At 36.5% G+C, this 15,964-nt stretch overlaps 1 protein-coding gene across 1 annotated transcript in view; it reads left to right on the top strand.

The window, feature by feature from the left end:
* GULP1 (GULP PTB domain containing engulfment adaptor 1) overlaps positions 1–15,964 on the top strand; it is a 367,352-nt gene that overhangs the window by 15,060 nt on the left and 336,328 nt on the right. Inside the window, exon 3 of the mRNA XM_073807501.1 lies at positions 1,201–1,278. The gene's annotated coding sequence lies outside the window, so the exon portion shown is untranslated. The remainder of the gene's footprint in view (positions 1–1,200; positions 1,279–15,964) is intronic.

Below are 15,964 nucleotides of genomic sequence, written 5' to 3'. Positions count from 1 at the left end.
GATCTGGCCAAGTAAACAGTGGCCAAAAGAACGTTAAAGATAAACAGAACTATATGTGTAAAAGCTTCAATGAAAAAAATAGCTGGAGGCCAACTGAAAATTTAGAGGGGGCTAGTAGAGAGGAAAAGTGGCTTGAGGTGAGTAGTCACGGGTAAGGCCTTATAATCATGTTAAGGATTTGAATCACATGCTAATTATAATAAGAAGTTATTAAAAGGTTTAAAGCAGAGGTTCTGTATGAAAAGTGATAGAGAGTAAAAATGAAAGCAGGGACACCAGGAAACATATTGCTATGGTCCAAGAGACATGATTACAGCTTGAATTGGGGAGCATAAATGAAGTAAAAGAAATGGATGATTAAAGTAAAAGGATTTCAAGTCAGAGTTCAGGAGAAGGACCAATAATGGAGGACAATACCAAGATTTCTGGACCAAGTACCTAAGTACTGGCAGTAGTAAATGGATATCAGAAATTCAGTATTGCATATGCAGGTTTTGAAATGTTGGAACACATATGAGTGATAATGTAAGTAAGCTGTTGAATGTATGGGGCTGAAAATGAAAAAAAGATATCTGTACTAGAGAAATAAATTTGGGAGCAGGTACATGAAAGGCTTTGGAAGCTTATGGGAATGGATGAAGGTGAGAAGTAAAAGCAAAGATAAGGATGCCTAGGATTGAGCCCCAGCAACATAGGAGAATAACTAAGAAAGGTCAGACTGGGAGGAGGAAAACCAGGAGGATGTGCTATCAAGCCCCTTTTCATAAACAAATAGAATGTTTATAGAACAGATTCTTAGGCCACAGGAAAATCTCAATAAATAATAACATTTAGAGCATGTGTTTAGTAAACTGATATAAAAATATAAATATCAAAACCTCAAAAGCATGATTCATAAAGGAAAAAAATTGATAAATTGGACTTTAAATTAAAAACTTCCGTGAAAGACACTGCTAAGAGAAGGGGAGAAAAAACCCCACACATTGGAGAGGTTAGATATTTGCAAAACACATATGCACGTGTTGGGATGCAAAGCAACAGAAGCTCTCATTCATTGCTGGTGGGAATGCAAAATGGTATAGCCACTGCCAGAGACAGTTTTGTAGTTTCTTACAAGACTGGATATAATCTTACCATACTGTCCAGTAATTGTGCTCCTAGGTATTTACCAAACTGATTTTAACATTTATATTCACACAGAAATCTCCACATGAATGTTTATAGAAGCTTTATCCATAGTTTTCAAAAACAGGAAGCAACCAAGATGACCTTCAATGGGTGAGTGGATAAACAAGTTGTGGTATATCCATACAGTAGAATGTTAATCAGTGATAAAGATAAATGAGCTTTCAAGTTAGAAAAATATATGGATGAATCTGAAATGAATACTGCTGGGTGAAAGAAGCCAAGGCTACCTTGATGCCAAGTATATGATATTCTGGAAAAGGCAAAACTATGGAGACAGCAAAGAGATCAGTGGTTTCAGAAGATCAGGTGGCAAGGGAAGGGAAATGAATAGATCAAGCACAGGAGGTTTTTTTTAGGGCAGTAAAACTATTCTGTATGATACTTCAATAGTAAAGACATGATACTATCCATTTTCCAGAAGGCATACAACTTTCTAGCACAGAGTAACTATTCATACAAATTTTAAAAAATCATTTAGGAGGTTGAGGGATCCTAGAATGGAATGTAGAACATAACAAAACAATCTAACAGTATTAGAATATATATGAAACAACCTCACTGAAGGGAGTAGAGATAAAATGTACTAAGTAATGTTAAAAATGAATGGAATCTGTAAGACGAAAAGTGAAAGAAACTGCACATAAGTCTTATATTCTAGTTAATAAAGTTGATCTCCTTGGGGGTATGAGTTAACAATTCTGATACTGCTATACATCTGTACTGGATGGAAAGTAAATGCATGGTAGATGGTGTGAGCCAGGTTTCTCACTTTTAGAGTAGGAGTTTACAGATAAGCAAAGGGAATAGGTTAGAATGATCCATGTGGTAATGGATTATAGTTGGAGTCGTTAGTACAAACCCATGTTTAGCTTAATATAGATAAAGATGATTACATATATAATAGAAAGACTTACAGATTTGTGTATATACACAAGTAAGTATATACACATGTATTTCTTTGCTGTGTCACCTGAGAAGGCCTAGAAGCAATGAATCCCCAGGAGCAATGAACACAACTAGTTCCTGGATCTTGATTTCTAATACCATCCTCCAATAAAAGGAACCAGGATCATTGGAGAAATGGCTTACTCTAGGAATGGGGCAGAAAATATAGACATAAGCCTGTAACATCTTGTAATGTCAGAAAATAAGTGCTCAAAAAGGAAAAAATAAACAACAGTGATGCCAAAGGGATATAGGAGCCAAATGAAAGAGCTGCCAATGTCCAAAGCTGAAATAATTTGAGCAAGAAAATAAATGAAATAGTATTGGATTATAACCCAAAGTAGTAAATAAATATTCATGAGTCCCTACTAATATAAATAAATGATTGATTGAATTTTTTTAATGAGAGAGAATAGGAATCTCCAATGCAGAGGAATTCCAAGTAATTTATGAGGCTACTCTCTTCTCAAAGAAATGGAGCACAATTTTTACTTCTCACGTGTGGTCTGTGTATAGTGACTTCTTTCCAAAGTGTACAGTATGCAGAAGGGGAAACAAAGAATAGCTTTGCAGTGGAGAAACTTGACAAACACTATTTCTCCAGGTGATCAAGATAAGTCATGTTGATAGAATGTACATTTGCCATGGTATGATGAAAATGACATTTTAACCTCTGTGGTCTTTCTACCATAGATCCACAACCCCAATCTGATCATAAGAGAAATGTCAGATGAAACCAGTTTAGGGACATTCTATATAATATCCAACCACTACTCTTCAAAAGTGCCAAAACCTTCAAAAACAAGGAAAGTATGAGACATTGTCATAGCCAAGTGGTGTCTAAAGGGAAATGACAACTAAATGTAATACGGTAATATGGTATCCTTGATGGGATTCTAGAAGAGGAAAAGGACATGTGTTAAAAAAAACTAAGGAAATCTGAATCAAGTGTGGACTTTAGTTAATAATAATGTATCGATAACATTAATTGTAACAAATGTAGCATACTAACATAAGACATTAACAAGTGCAGAAATAGCGTAGGGTATATAGTAAATAGTGTGATGTGTACTAATATCACATTTCCGTAAATAAAAAACTGTTCTAAAATATAAAGCTTATTTGAAAAAATACTTAAAAGAGGAAATTATACACTCTGAAGGTAAAAAATGTTATCCTCAAAATTTGGAAGGAAAAAATATGTATTTTGGAAAAGATATTGCAGTTGTATACATGATATTAAGGTGGGTGTGTGAGATTTAAATACAGCCTAAAGCTAACTCCTTTGGCTGCAGATTCTTTCATCTTCCAAATATATTAAACATATATCCTTTTGAAGAAATGTGTCAGCAACTTGTGCTTCTTAAATGGGTTATTCCTAAATATAATGTCTTTATAGTTTTCCTCTGCTGCTGGTTCTACTTGCCTTTTTAATGAAAGTCTTGTTGGTTATTCCTTTTACCTATGCCATTGTTTTTCAAAACAATGTGCTTCTATTACAGTTTCCAAATAATTGATCAGAAAAATATTCCCATTTCACTAAGAAAATACCATCACACAATGCATTCACTTTCTTTCATTACTTGCATAAAGTATTTTTTTACCTGAAACCAAAATAATTTATTGCTTGCTTTTTTTTTTTTTTTTCTTTGCGGTACACGGGCCTCACTGTTGTGGTCTCTCCCACTGCGGAGCACAGGCTCCGGACGTGCAGGCTCAGCAGCCATGGCTCGCGGGCCCAGCCGCTCCGCGGCATGTGGGATCTTCCCGGACCGGGGCATGAACCCGTGTCCCCTGCATCGGCAGGCGGACTCAACCACTGCGCCACCAGGGAAGCCCCTATTGCTTGCTTTTAAGAAATAATTCTACAGGTCTCACCTACTGTATATTGTCTTAACAGATCCATGTGAATGACAGATTCTCTTATTCATGAAAACATAAGAAAACACATTCTGAGCTCTTAGGTTTAAAACAATGCCATAAACAATGTGAAGACCAAAAGATGGAGCAAATAAAAAAAAGCTGTCTTCATGATTAAATGTTATTATGCACTTTGGATATACACAATTAAAAATCAAATAAACTATAAATTTCCAAAATGAATACTTGGATAAGCGTAAAAGTGTCTGACTAGGTAATCATTATTTGAATTGCAGTGTTCACCATGTAAAGTTCTATACCAGAAGAAAAACATGGCAATTAAGTGACCCTTGGTGAAAGCCAAACCTCCAACATTTTGTTAAGACAATGCAGATTGAAGTATTTGGTAAACTGTGAAGTGGTGTGTGAAAGGTAACATTTAATTATATTTTAATTCCTCTGAGAATGTGAGTTAGGGATGTGGGAAACCAACAGATTGTTAAAACTGCTAAGGACATTTTAAGTCGAGACCAGAATTGAAATGATTAAAGTCTTCAGAAAAAGGATCAGGACACTCTTCCAACTTGTAGCTTCCCCTTGTAGACTTTGAGGGAAGGTGAAACATCTCTTTTTTTGACAAAGTGACCTAGAAAGGATCAGCAGAGCCTTTGTAAATAACTTCCGCTTTAAACTTTTCACTCTACTGTCTGAATCCTGGAGCACCCACCTCTATTTATAAAACCTTTTTCCTCCTCATTGATGAGGTATAATTACATTAGATTAGATGATCATATCTTCTATTTTCCCATTGTGGATGCTTTCATGGAGGTTGTGATTACAGATAGTTTCACAGTCAAGCACCATTTGCCCAGTAAAGCATGTATAGGCAATACCAATTTTCCTTACAGACAGACATATAAAAATGCATAAAATGCAGAAATAGGGCTAAAGTAAAATGACACATTAGCATTTAAAAATTCATGAACTTTTTTTTTTAAATAAATCCTATTGAGAATTTTTATTTTATTTTCAATTTTCTTATACTTGCATTAACTTTTTACAAGGAAAAGTAATAACATTTATAGTAATAACAAAAATAATAGTAATACCTCACATTTATGTTATTTTATAACTCTGCTTAAAATTCTATAATGCTATCAGAATAAGGTCCAAACTTCTTAATGTGACTCATGTTTATTATTCTAGATCCATCACTTTCTAGGACCTTATTACACTCTGAACTTGAGCCATTCCAAGTTGCTTATAATTCTCGGAATATGGAATGCTGTCTTTAGCTTCTGGCCCTTTTTGTATGTTTTTCCTCTACCTCCCCTTCTGTTAACTCATATTCATCCTGCAAATCTTGGTTTAGAAAACTCAGCCTTTCTTCACCCTCAAATTTCGATTAGATGACCTGTGTTAGTGCTGGCTTTCACAAAATCTAGCACTTCCATTATCAGAGTACATACGATGCTTTGAAATTATCTGTGAGCTATCTGTGTTCATTACTAGATACAAAGACCCTAGTCTTCAGTGTGCTCCGATTGCCTGGTCCCATGCCTGACACATAGGAGGTGATCAGTACATACTTATGAATCAATGAATGGGTGGATGAATGGTTGTTGGGATGAATTAGATATGGTATGTTATTTTTAAGAAAGACTAGTGTACTTGCTTAGGCTTTATCTTTCAATCACACAACAGGTGTTCTTGTGTATCCATTATGCGCAGGAATCATGCTGAACAATGCATCTGTGAACATAGTGCTTCTACCCCAAGGTTATATCAGGGGCTTCCAAACGTTGTCGCTACTGACATTTTAGGCTGGAAAATTCTCTGCTGGTGGGGAAGGCTCTGATCTATTCATTAAAATATGTTTACACAGCATCTCTGGTCTCTACCCACTAGCTACCAATAGCTCCTCAGTTTTGACACCCAAGAGTGTCTCCAGACTTTGCCAAATGTCTTCCAGGTGTCAAGAGCACTCTTGGTTGAGAACCACTGGGTTCCGACATTCACATAAGGCACATAAGGCACAAAGGATTCTCTTATCTCCTTGGTCAATGCACACATATATCTCTTTTTTTAAAAAGAAGGATTTCCATGACTCACAAATCCATTAATATTTATTTTCACTCTGTGTACAATTATAAGCTGTAATAAATATTTTATTTTCAAGTTCTCAATTGTGATACCAGACCTTGAGGATGCAGCAAAAGATAAACACTGAAGTAGAAATCATACATTTCTACCAGTATGGACATTAATAATGGGCTTCAGAGTGTCTATAAATTCCCTGAAAACTAGTTCTGAATGGTTGTACATGTTTGCATTTTTCTTAAGAGTATATCAGAAACTTAAAGGAGTCTGTCTCTCCCTGATTCTTTGAAGTGAAGGCCATTTTATAAAAGGCACTATTCTAGCTGAGAAGACAACTTTTCTGCACTCATGAATCTCACATCTTAGAGGAGACAGACAAAAAAAATTAAGTAAATGCGTGTATAAGTATGTCTCATTTACAATGGAAAAAGCAGTAGCATCTACTTTATAATCATATATTAAGCAACTATTGAGAATATAAAGTACCAGCAAATTATTCTAGGTTTTGGAGATAAAGTTACCATAAAAAACCCAGTAAAACCTTTACTCTCATTGGAGCTGTATTCTAGAAGTGCTGACAGACAATAAACAAGGTCAATAGCAACAAAAAAGTCACATATTATAAAGCAATTAGTGTTTAAAAAGACAAATAAAGCAGAAAGTCAAACTAGAAACTATGGTGGTAGTGGAAGAGTTTGTAGCTTTAGACACAGTGGCCAGAGAAGGTCTCACTGAGGGGATGAATTTTGGAAAATGAATTGAAGGAAGTGTTTTGAAGCAAATTATTGACTATCTGAAGGATGAGCATCCCAGGCAGATGATATACAAACTGAAATAGGGAATGCAAAGATGGAAGCATGCCTGACTTACTCAAGAAGCAGCAAGAGGACCTACGTGCACGGAGTGGAGTAAGCAAGGGGCATATTTGTAGGAGATCAGGTCAAAGAGGTAATCAGGCATTGTAGGTAATTGTAACAATTGTGTCTCTTATCTGACTGAGATTAGATGACTTTGGAGGGTTTTGAAGAAAGGAATAACAGGAATGGACATGTGTTAAGGAGTCTCACTCTGATTTGAGTTGAGAATATTCTTTAGGAGAACAGGCATGAAATCAAGGTGACAGGTTAGGTAAGAGGACACTGTCATCAAGGTGAGATATTATTATTTGGATAAAGTAATTACAATGGAAGTGGTCATAAGTAGTAGATTCTGCATAGATTTTAAAGGCAGAGCTGACAAGACATGACAACACATTGGATGTGGCATATAAAAGAAAAGAGTAAAATGACTACAAGGCTTCTATCCTGAGCACACTGTAGAGTTGTCATTTACTACTATGAGGAAGCCTGGGATACAGGCAGATTTGAGGAGCGTGTCATTCCAGGACCTTAGTTTTTGACAAATCAAGTTGGAGATGCATATTAAACATCCAAGTACAGTTTTCCAGTAGACAGTTTGATATATGATTCTTGAGTTCAGAGGAGAGGTCCTGGCTGGAGCTATAAATTTGGGAATCGTAGGAGTCATCAGTATATACAGGGTAACAGTATTCACCAACACAAAAAGTGGATAAAAATAAAAATAGAAGAGTTCCAAGGACTCTGAAGCAATTCAAAATTTAGAGGTCAGGGAAGCAAGAAGAACCAGGGAATTTGACCAGTGAGCTAGAGGAAAAAGAAGCAAGCCTGAAGTGAAAAAATATGTATTAACTCTGTTATATGCTGCTAAAGTTTAATTAAGAGACTGAGAATTGACCACTAGATTTAACAACATGAAGGTCATTGTTCACCTTGACAAGATCATGCTCAGAGCCTAGTCGGGGTGAAACTTGATTAAGACCAAAACAATTGACTTCCTTTTCAATGATTATTTCTGTAAAAAGGGTAGAAATAAGGCAGGGTCTGGCAAAAAAAAAAAGTAAAGTCAAGAAAATGCTACTGTGGGTGGGAGAAATAACAGCATCTTTGTATACTTACAGAAATAATCTAGGAGGTATGGATAACTGCTGAACAGTTCATAAGGTGACTCATATTTTAACATTCCCACTCTGGCATTTGGGTGGAGAATACACTTTAGGGGGACAATAATGTAAGCAGCTTGAACTAAGTAGCAAGAAGGGAAGTGGTGAGAAGTAATTAGATTCAGGATAGATTTTGAAGCTAAAGGGGGAAAAATTGATAAAATAGTTTCCTTGAGTAAGTGATAGGTGATGAAATCTAATGAACAAGTGGATGCACTTAGCTTTAAATAAAAGGATGGAAGCACAGCCATAAAAACAAGTCAAGGGGGGTGCTTTCCTGGTGGTGCAGTGGTTGAGAGTCTGCCTTCCGATGCAGGGGACATGGGTTCGTGCCCTGGTCCGGGAGGATCCCACATGCCGCGGAGCGGCTAGGCCCATGAGCCATGGCCGCTGAGCCTGTGCGTCCGGAGCCTGTGCTCCGCAACGGGAGTGGCCACAACAGTGAGAGGCCTGAGTACCGCAAAAAAAAAAAAAAAAAAAAGGCAAGGGAATATGAAAATGGATGGAGTTAAGTGTATAGATGGGATGGTAGAGCATTATGAATGTTCTTGTCCTTTTATTTCTATTTTCTCAGTAACATAGGAAAATAATTGCAAGCTTAGGATGTAGGACATCTAGGAATGGATTTAGGAAAGAGGAGAATGTGGGAAATTATCACTAGGAGAATAGAAGATTGAATAGAATAAGGAACTATTGCTGGGTACATTTAAGGGTTCATTTGAGGTACATGATTATGAATTTAAAGTCAGACTAGCTAGAAGGTTTTATGTTTTCATTCAGTTATTTTCAGCTACATGAGAATAAACACAGAGTTGGGTCTGGCCAGCATTTAGTTTAGCCAGACAAGTAAAATGAGAGAGGGACAAAGAAATTGACAGAGTATGCAAGGACATACTCAACTTCTATTGCTGCCATAACAAATTACCACAAAGTTAGTGGCTTAAAACAACACAGATGTATAATCTTACAGTTCTCTAGTTCAGAAACCTGACATGGGTCTCACTGGGTTAAAATCAAGTTGTCAACAGGGCTGCGTTCTTTTCTGAGATTCCAGGGGAGAATACATTTCTTTGCATCTTCTAAATGTGGCCCACATTCCTTGGCTCATGGTCCCCTTTTTCCATCTTCAAGTCCAATAATGTGTTTGCATATCTTCATGCCTTTCTTCCATTATCATCTTTCTCTCTGACCAGAGTAGGAAAATGTCCTCCTCTTTAAGGACTCATTTGATTATGTTGGATAATCTCTTCATTTTAATGCTCTTACCTTAATCACATTCATGAAAGTCCCTTTGCCATGTCTTTCTGTCAAGTCAGAGTAGAATTCTGATTTTCACAATTTTGCCAGTACTTTTGTTGCATTTATTAAGTGGATTTATGGAGATCCTCTCTCACTCCAACATTCAAGAAATCCTACCCCTACTGCTGTTTGGAGAATGGGCTAGAAGCCATCATGGATGGAGGAAGCCTCCATTTAGGTGGGTATTGCAGTGCCCTGATGAAGAATGGGGATACCTTGGGCTAGGTAGTTGCAGAGTTGTAAAGGTGAGAACTGAAGAGACTTGAGGTATTATTTTTCCTTCTTATTGACTGACTCTAAATCTTGTAACACATATTCTCTCTCTCATTCAATCAAAGATAAGAAAAAGCAATAAAATTTTCATGCTTTTATTTTGCCTATATCACTAATTCATAGGAGAACAAATCCTAACTCCTATAAGTTTATTCTACTGTTAATAGCAATAGACACTTTTTACTTGGGCAGCATGCCCTCATGTAAGTCTATACAGATTTATATTTGGTTTTCTTCTTACTTAAACACAGGCTTTCAGTTGTGTAATTCCCAGGCACTTGTTACATCCATACCTTTCTCTCCTCAGCCCAGGTGTACACAGCCATGAGGTCTGACTGCTCCATTGAGGATTCAGTTTTTTTATTTTTTAATTAATTATTATTGGAGTCTAGTTAATTTACAATGTTGTGTTAGTTTCTGCTGTACAGCAGAGTGAATTGGTTATACATATACATATATCCACTCTTTTTAAGGTTCTATTCCTATATCGGTCATTACAGAGTATTGAGTGGAGTTCCCTGTGCTATACAGTAGGTTCTTATTAGTTATCTATTTTATATATAGTAGTGTGTATATGTCAATCCCAATCTCCCAATTTATCCCTCCCCCCACTTCCCCCTTGGTAACCATAAGTTTGTTTTATACATCTGTGACTCTTTTTCTGTTTTGTAAATAGGTTCATTTGTACCATTTTTTTAGATTCCACATATACATGATACATACGATATTTGTCTTTCTCTGACTTACTTCACTGAGTATGACAATCTCTAGGTCTATCCATGCCACTGCAAATGGCATTATTTCATTCCTTTTTATGCCTGAGAAATATTCCAGTGTGTGTGTGTGTGTGTGTGTGTGTGTGTGTGTGTGTGTGTGTATATACACATATATATATATATATATATATACACCACATTTTCTTTATCCATTCCTCTGTCAATGGACATTTAGGTTGCTTCTGTGTCCTGGCTATTATAAGTAGTGCTGCAATGAACATTGGGGCACGTGTATCTTTTCGAATTATGGTTTTCTCTGGATGTATGCCCAGGAGTGGGACTGCTGTATCATATGGTAGATCTATTTTTAGTTTTTTAAGGAACCTTCATACCATTCTCCATAGTGGCTGTACCAATTTACTTTCCCAACAACAGTGTAAGAGGGTTCCTTTTTACACTTTGAACAAGTAACTTCTTTCTAAACCTTAAGGCTTTCTGGACTAGAAAGACCCTGCTTCATGTGGTTGGCTATATTTATTTTGCTCTTTATGCTTCATAAAAATGAAACAAATGGTTTTGATTCAGCTTGAGTCAAAGCATTAGTGACAAAAACACTTTTTCTAAATATAGAGTGATCAATAAAAGGATTTTTTATTCTAGAAACACATTTTGGTAAACATTCTCTTCAAAAAATAAGCAAAAACTAATATATTCTTTTTTCTTCGGTTCCCCTCAATTGTAATTCACATCTCATAATGACACTAATAGAAAAGTAAACACACTTTTCCTCTAAAGAAACCAATGCCTATTCATGCATCATGTCATCTATCCCTTTCTCTACCAGATAAACATCAAATGCTGATGACCTCATTCAACCTTAGGGACTGACACTATCTAGAGTGTAGAATTAGTACTAAGAATATTATATATTTCACTATGTTTCTCCTAATTAGGGATAAAGTAGACCAATAAAAGTTTTAGTGGAATTGTACATTTTTTGAATTTATGTCCAAGTCTGTTCTAAATCACACTAAGTCAAATCTATAAATGTTCTGTCTACAAATTACTGTAATTAAGTCTAAGAGATAATTTGAACAAAAGTAAATAATTATCTTCCTCTTATCTTATTTCACACTTATCTGTGATTATGACTGAATTAACTTTCATGAAAAAAAGGACTTTGTCCTTATACTTGGAGATTTTTCTTCAGACGATAGAAGGAATCTCTAATGAGTTATTTGGTGTAGTTTAATTTTTAAAACAAGAAGCTGTAAATTTAATACCTACTACCAATATTTAGTATTATGTTCATTTATTTTCATAATCTGAATAAAATATTTAGATTTGTTTTCTAGTCTGGCATCAAGAGGTAAACATAATACTCACATTTTAAGTTTCCAATAAATATTTTATACTTACATATATGAGCTTTTCAAGGTCAAGGACTTACTGAATTTTCTAATACTAAGGCTTTGAACGGTATAATTCTGGAATGATCACTGAGTATGCAGGAGAAAGGTGAGCAGAAAGAATTCTTGACTTACAGAGATTAGGATTCAACCCAGGGCTATGGTGGTAGAAATCTCTGCCCAAGGAACTATCCCAAAGACTCAAAACACTAACAAGAAGTCTTTAATTTTATTTTATTTGCCTTTATATCTATGTTCAGCCTGATCTTTGTGTCTCTCCACTACCCATGTCTTTAAGTTAGAGTTCTCTAGCTGTTATCTCTCCAGAAAATGTACTGATACTTCTACCCAATACTTTATTATTTGCCCTACAGCATCATGATGTGGTTTGTAATATATTTTTTGCTATGGAAAGATAGCTTAGAGATAGATGATCTAGGCTCTTCTCTTTTATAGGCAAAAATTCTGAAATCTGGAGAATTGTGGGTACTTGTTTAGACATTGTGTTAAGGCAGAAGCAGGAATTGACCTAATGTCCTCTTTAAAGCAGTTCAGAGTTTATTAGATTCCATGTCATTCAAAAAGCACTTGTTCTTGGGCTTCCCCGGTGGCGCAGTTGTTGAGCGTCTGTCTGCTGATGCAGGGGACACGGGTTCGTGCCCCGGTCCGGGAAGATCCCACATGCCGCGGAGCGGCTGGGCCCGTGAGCCATGGCCGCTGAGCCTGGGCGTCCGGAGCCTGTGCTCCGCAACGGAAGAGGCCACAACAGTGAGAGGCCCGCATACCACAAAAAAAACGAAAAAACAAAAAGCACTTGTTCCAATGTCTACTTTTAAATTAACATATCAATCTAAATCACACTGAAGAATAGCAGGAAAGCATACAATGTACACTGCAAACTCAAGCCGGTTCTACCAGGGCAGATATGCATACTACATGCATACAGTAAATATAAATTAAATGAGAGCAATGTCAATATAACATATATGACTGTCATAAAACCTATGTGCAGCAAATAATGCATTCCTAGAACCTTGACAAACTGAAGAAGAATGAAATCAAGAATAATAGCTACCAGTTGTAATGAGCTACTTATGGAAATGATCCACCCTAAAGAACAGAGACAGGGCTTCCCTGGTGGCGCAGTGGTTGAGAGTCCGCCTGCCGATGCAGGGGACGCGGGTTCGTGCCCCTGTCCGGGAAGATCCCACATGCCGCGAAGCAGCTGGGCCCGTGAGCCATGGCCGCTGAGCCTGCGTGTCCGGAGCCTGTGCTGCGCAACGGGAGAGGCCACAACAGTGAGAGGCCCGCGTACCGCAAAAAAAAAAAAAAAAAAAAAGAACAGAGACAAAATAGGTGAAGTAAAAGCTTCCATCAGAGTGACTATGGCAGTCTCAGTTATACCACTTTTTAGCCTACTCATAATAATAAATGATTCTGTAGCTTAATCCATTCTAGAAATGGATGGAGTTTATCATAAACATAATCAGTTGTACTACAGCCTATCTGAAGAAAAAAAATATGTCAATGTAAGGGGATTTATCAGAATGGCAGTATTTATTTGTTTCTAGTAAACTCTCTCAAAACCCATTCCATATTCACTGTGCTCATTCACCTCTTTGACAGTTTGGCCTCTGAGGGGAGAGCAGTGATTTGGAGGTGAGAGAATAACTTGTATTCTGGGGGCTGCAAAAAAAGTGCTCCCAAGTGAGTTAATAGGCACTCTGTCTTAAATGTTTTGAGTTTTTCTAGTGTTAATATCTCTCTCTCACCCTTGTCAGTATTCTAGACTTACAAATCTGAAGTACAGCCCACAAAATGTATTTATTCCACTCTGTGTATCCCCACATTTGATGTCCCACCCAAGTGAAAAACTAGCTTCCTTGTGTCCTTTCAACTTTTCATAAATGCTATCATAAAACTGATGCAGAACTTTTTTTTTTAATCAGGAGGTTGTGAAATAAACATGCAATTTTAAAACAGGAGAAGAAAAGAGCATAAAAAAAGAAAGCCGGCTCTATTTGTTTGTGCTGAAGGTCTCAAAACTCTAAAACTCTCTCCTTTGGCTTCATTCTCCCTCATACAGACTTCTTTATTAATGTACTTGCTAGCTTCTTTGAGAGGCCAAGCTCCTGAAAGACAGGAATTCAGTATTAATCTTTTTTGTATCCCTGGAACCTGGCACATCTGCTTTATAATGGCCACTAAATAAATTTATTTTAATGAGAAAATGAATGAATGAATTTACTTTCTGACAGAGAGAAACAATTCATTCTTTCCTATATTGCTCATTACGCTTACAGGATCTCTGCGTAATCATTATTGATAACAAAGAGGATTGTTTGAGTACCTATTTAGATAATATAATTGTGTTTAAATAATGAGCTAGCATACTCTTTCTCTTCTGAACTTGAAGACTCCAATAATGGAAAATATTGAAGATTGAAATAGTATTGGAGATAATTTGTTAATTACATTAAAGGAGGAAGATAAAGACACATAAATGAAGATACAGTATGATTCAATGTTGATCATTTATTCCAGCATCTGTGTAACTGTATGAGAGGAAAGAGGTCATTGTTCAGTGTGATAATTATGCATTATGGTACCATTAAAATTGCAGACAATTGAAAGAGAGCAGGTGTTTTCCCAGTAGATGTTTGTGATAAGCAAAAGATCACCTGTCTCATATTCAAGTAGGCCATTGCAATGATTAGGAAGATAGTAGTTTGGATAATTATAAAGCTCCCATTTAGTCAAAGTGCATCCTTTTCTATGACTCTGTAATCACTTTTTAATGGGCTGTGTTGAATGGCTGAGTGTGTGTTATCTGACCTTTTAAGGGCATCCCTTCATTATTTCCATACTAAAGTCTTCTTGCCTTTTTTGTCTTAAAGTTACCATCATCACCCAACTCTTGTGAATGCCGTACCTCCAGTCTTTCTTTAAGTACTATAGGAACTTTAAATGTTCTAAAAAGTAAAAATTCAGGAAACGAATTCTGGAGAAATTAATTGCTGGATCATTGCACTTATTTTTAAAGTTTACTACTTTTGTGAGAAAATAGCCATCTGCAGCTATGCATATATCAGTCTTCAGAGCCAACTTGTTATTCTTTTCAAGAAGTTCAGCTCCAGATTTTAAGATCATTGGTGGAAATTAAACACAAACTAAAATTATTATTTTCTACCACCTCTGATTCAGGATTAACATTTTGACAATCACATTACTGAGCCTACCTTCCAGGTCATTTTTTTAATAAAATGCAATGTTTCAGTGAATACTATCATTAATAATAATAATAATGTCTCCAAAGCAGAAATTCAAGGTAGCTCATGTTGACATGACTGAAACTGGTCTGACTTTTTAAGGCAAGTTTCCATGTGGTCTCAATCTCTACAGTATCAGATGGTTAGTACTTATATCCCCTACCTGTTTGGCTCAGATTTAAAATCCAACATCAAACCCTGAGCTGGAACAGCAGGTGGAAAAGTACAGTCTGGCATCTTTAGGTTGTGCCAAATCCAAATGCCAATGTGAACACAAGGCCACAGTGCTCTGTTCAGAGACATACCACCTATCAAGCTTTAAAATTCACATCTTGAACTTAATAGTGAACTAATATAATGAGAAAAGAAAATGATAGCTTTAATTCTGAGGCAAAATGGAATAGCTTAATTCAAAATATTTCTGGTGATTCTGTTCAATTCAGCAAACTTTTACTATACATATACTTTGTGCAAAATAATATGGAAATTATAAAGGGGTCAGGGGTGACACAGGCAAGGAGCAATACAAAGTAAAGCACAAATCCTAACTTCAATATGCCTGCAGTACAGTGGTTTCTTGAATAGAGAAATTGATAAAATACTTTCTATAATTTGCATAATTTTATGATTTGGCTGTTTGTTCTTTGTTTGTTTATGTATTGGAAAACCTCTGTTTCTCCTTTACACACTTCTGACACCATATGTGTGGGTTTTCCACACATCATGCAATTCTGCAACACCTGCTGGTGTCCAACAATGTAATTCTTTTTTTTTTTTTTTTTTTTTGCGGTACACGGGCCTCTCACTGTTGTGGCCTCTTCCCATTGTGGAGCACAGGCTCTGGACGCGCAGGCTCAGCGGCCATGGCTCACGGGCCCAGCCGCT

Source organism: Tursiops truncatus, chromosome 7, assembly GCF_011762595.2.
Source record: "Tursiops truncatus isolate mTurTru1 chromosome 7, mTurTru1.mat.Y, whole genome shotgun sequence".
In the NCBI taxonomy this organism is placed as follows: Eukaryota; Metazoa; Chordata; class Mammalia; order Artiodactyla; family Delphinidae; genus Tursiops; species Tursiops truncatus.
Note: the sequence above shows the minus strand (reverse complement) of the source record. Positions and strands in the feature narration are given on the sequence as shown.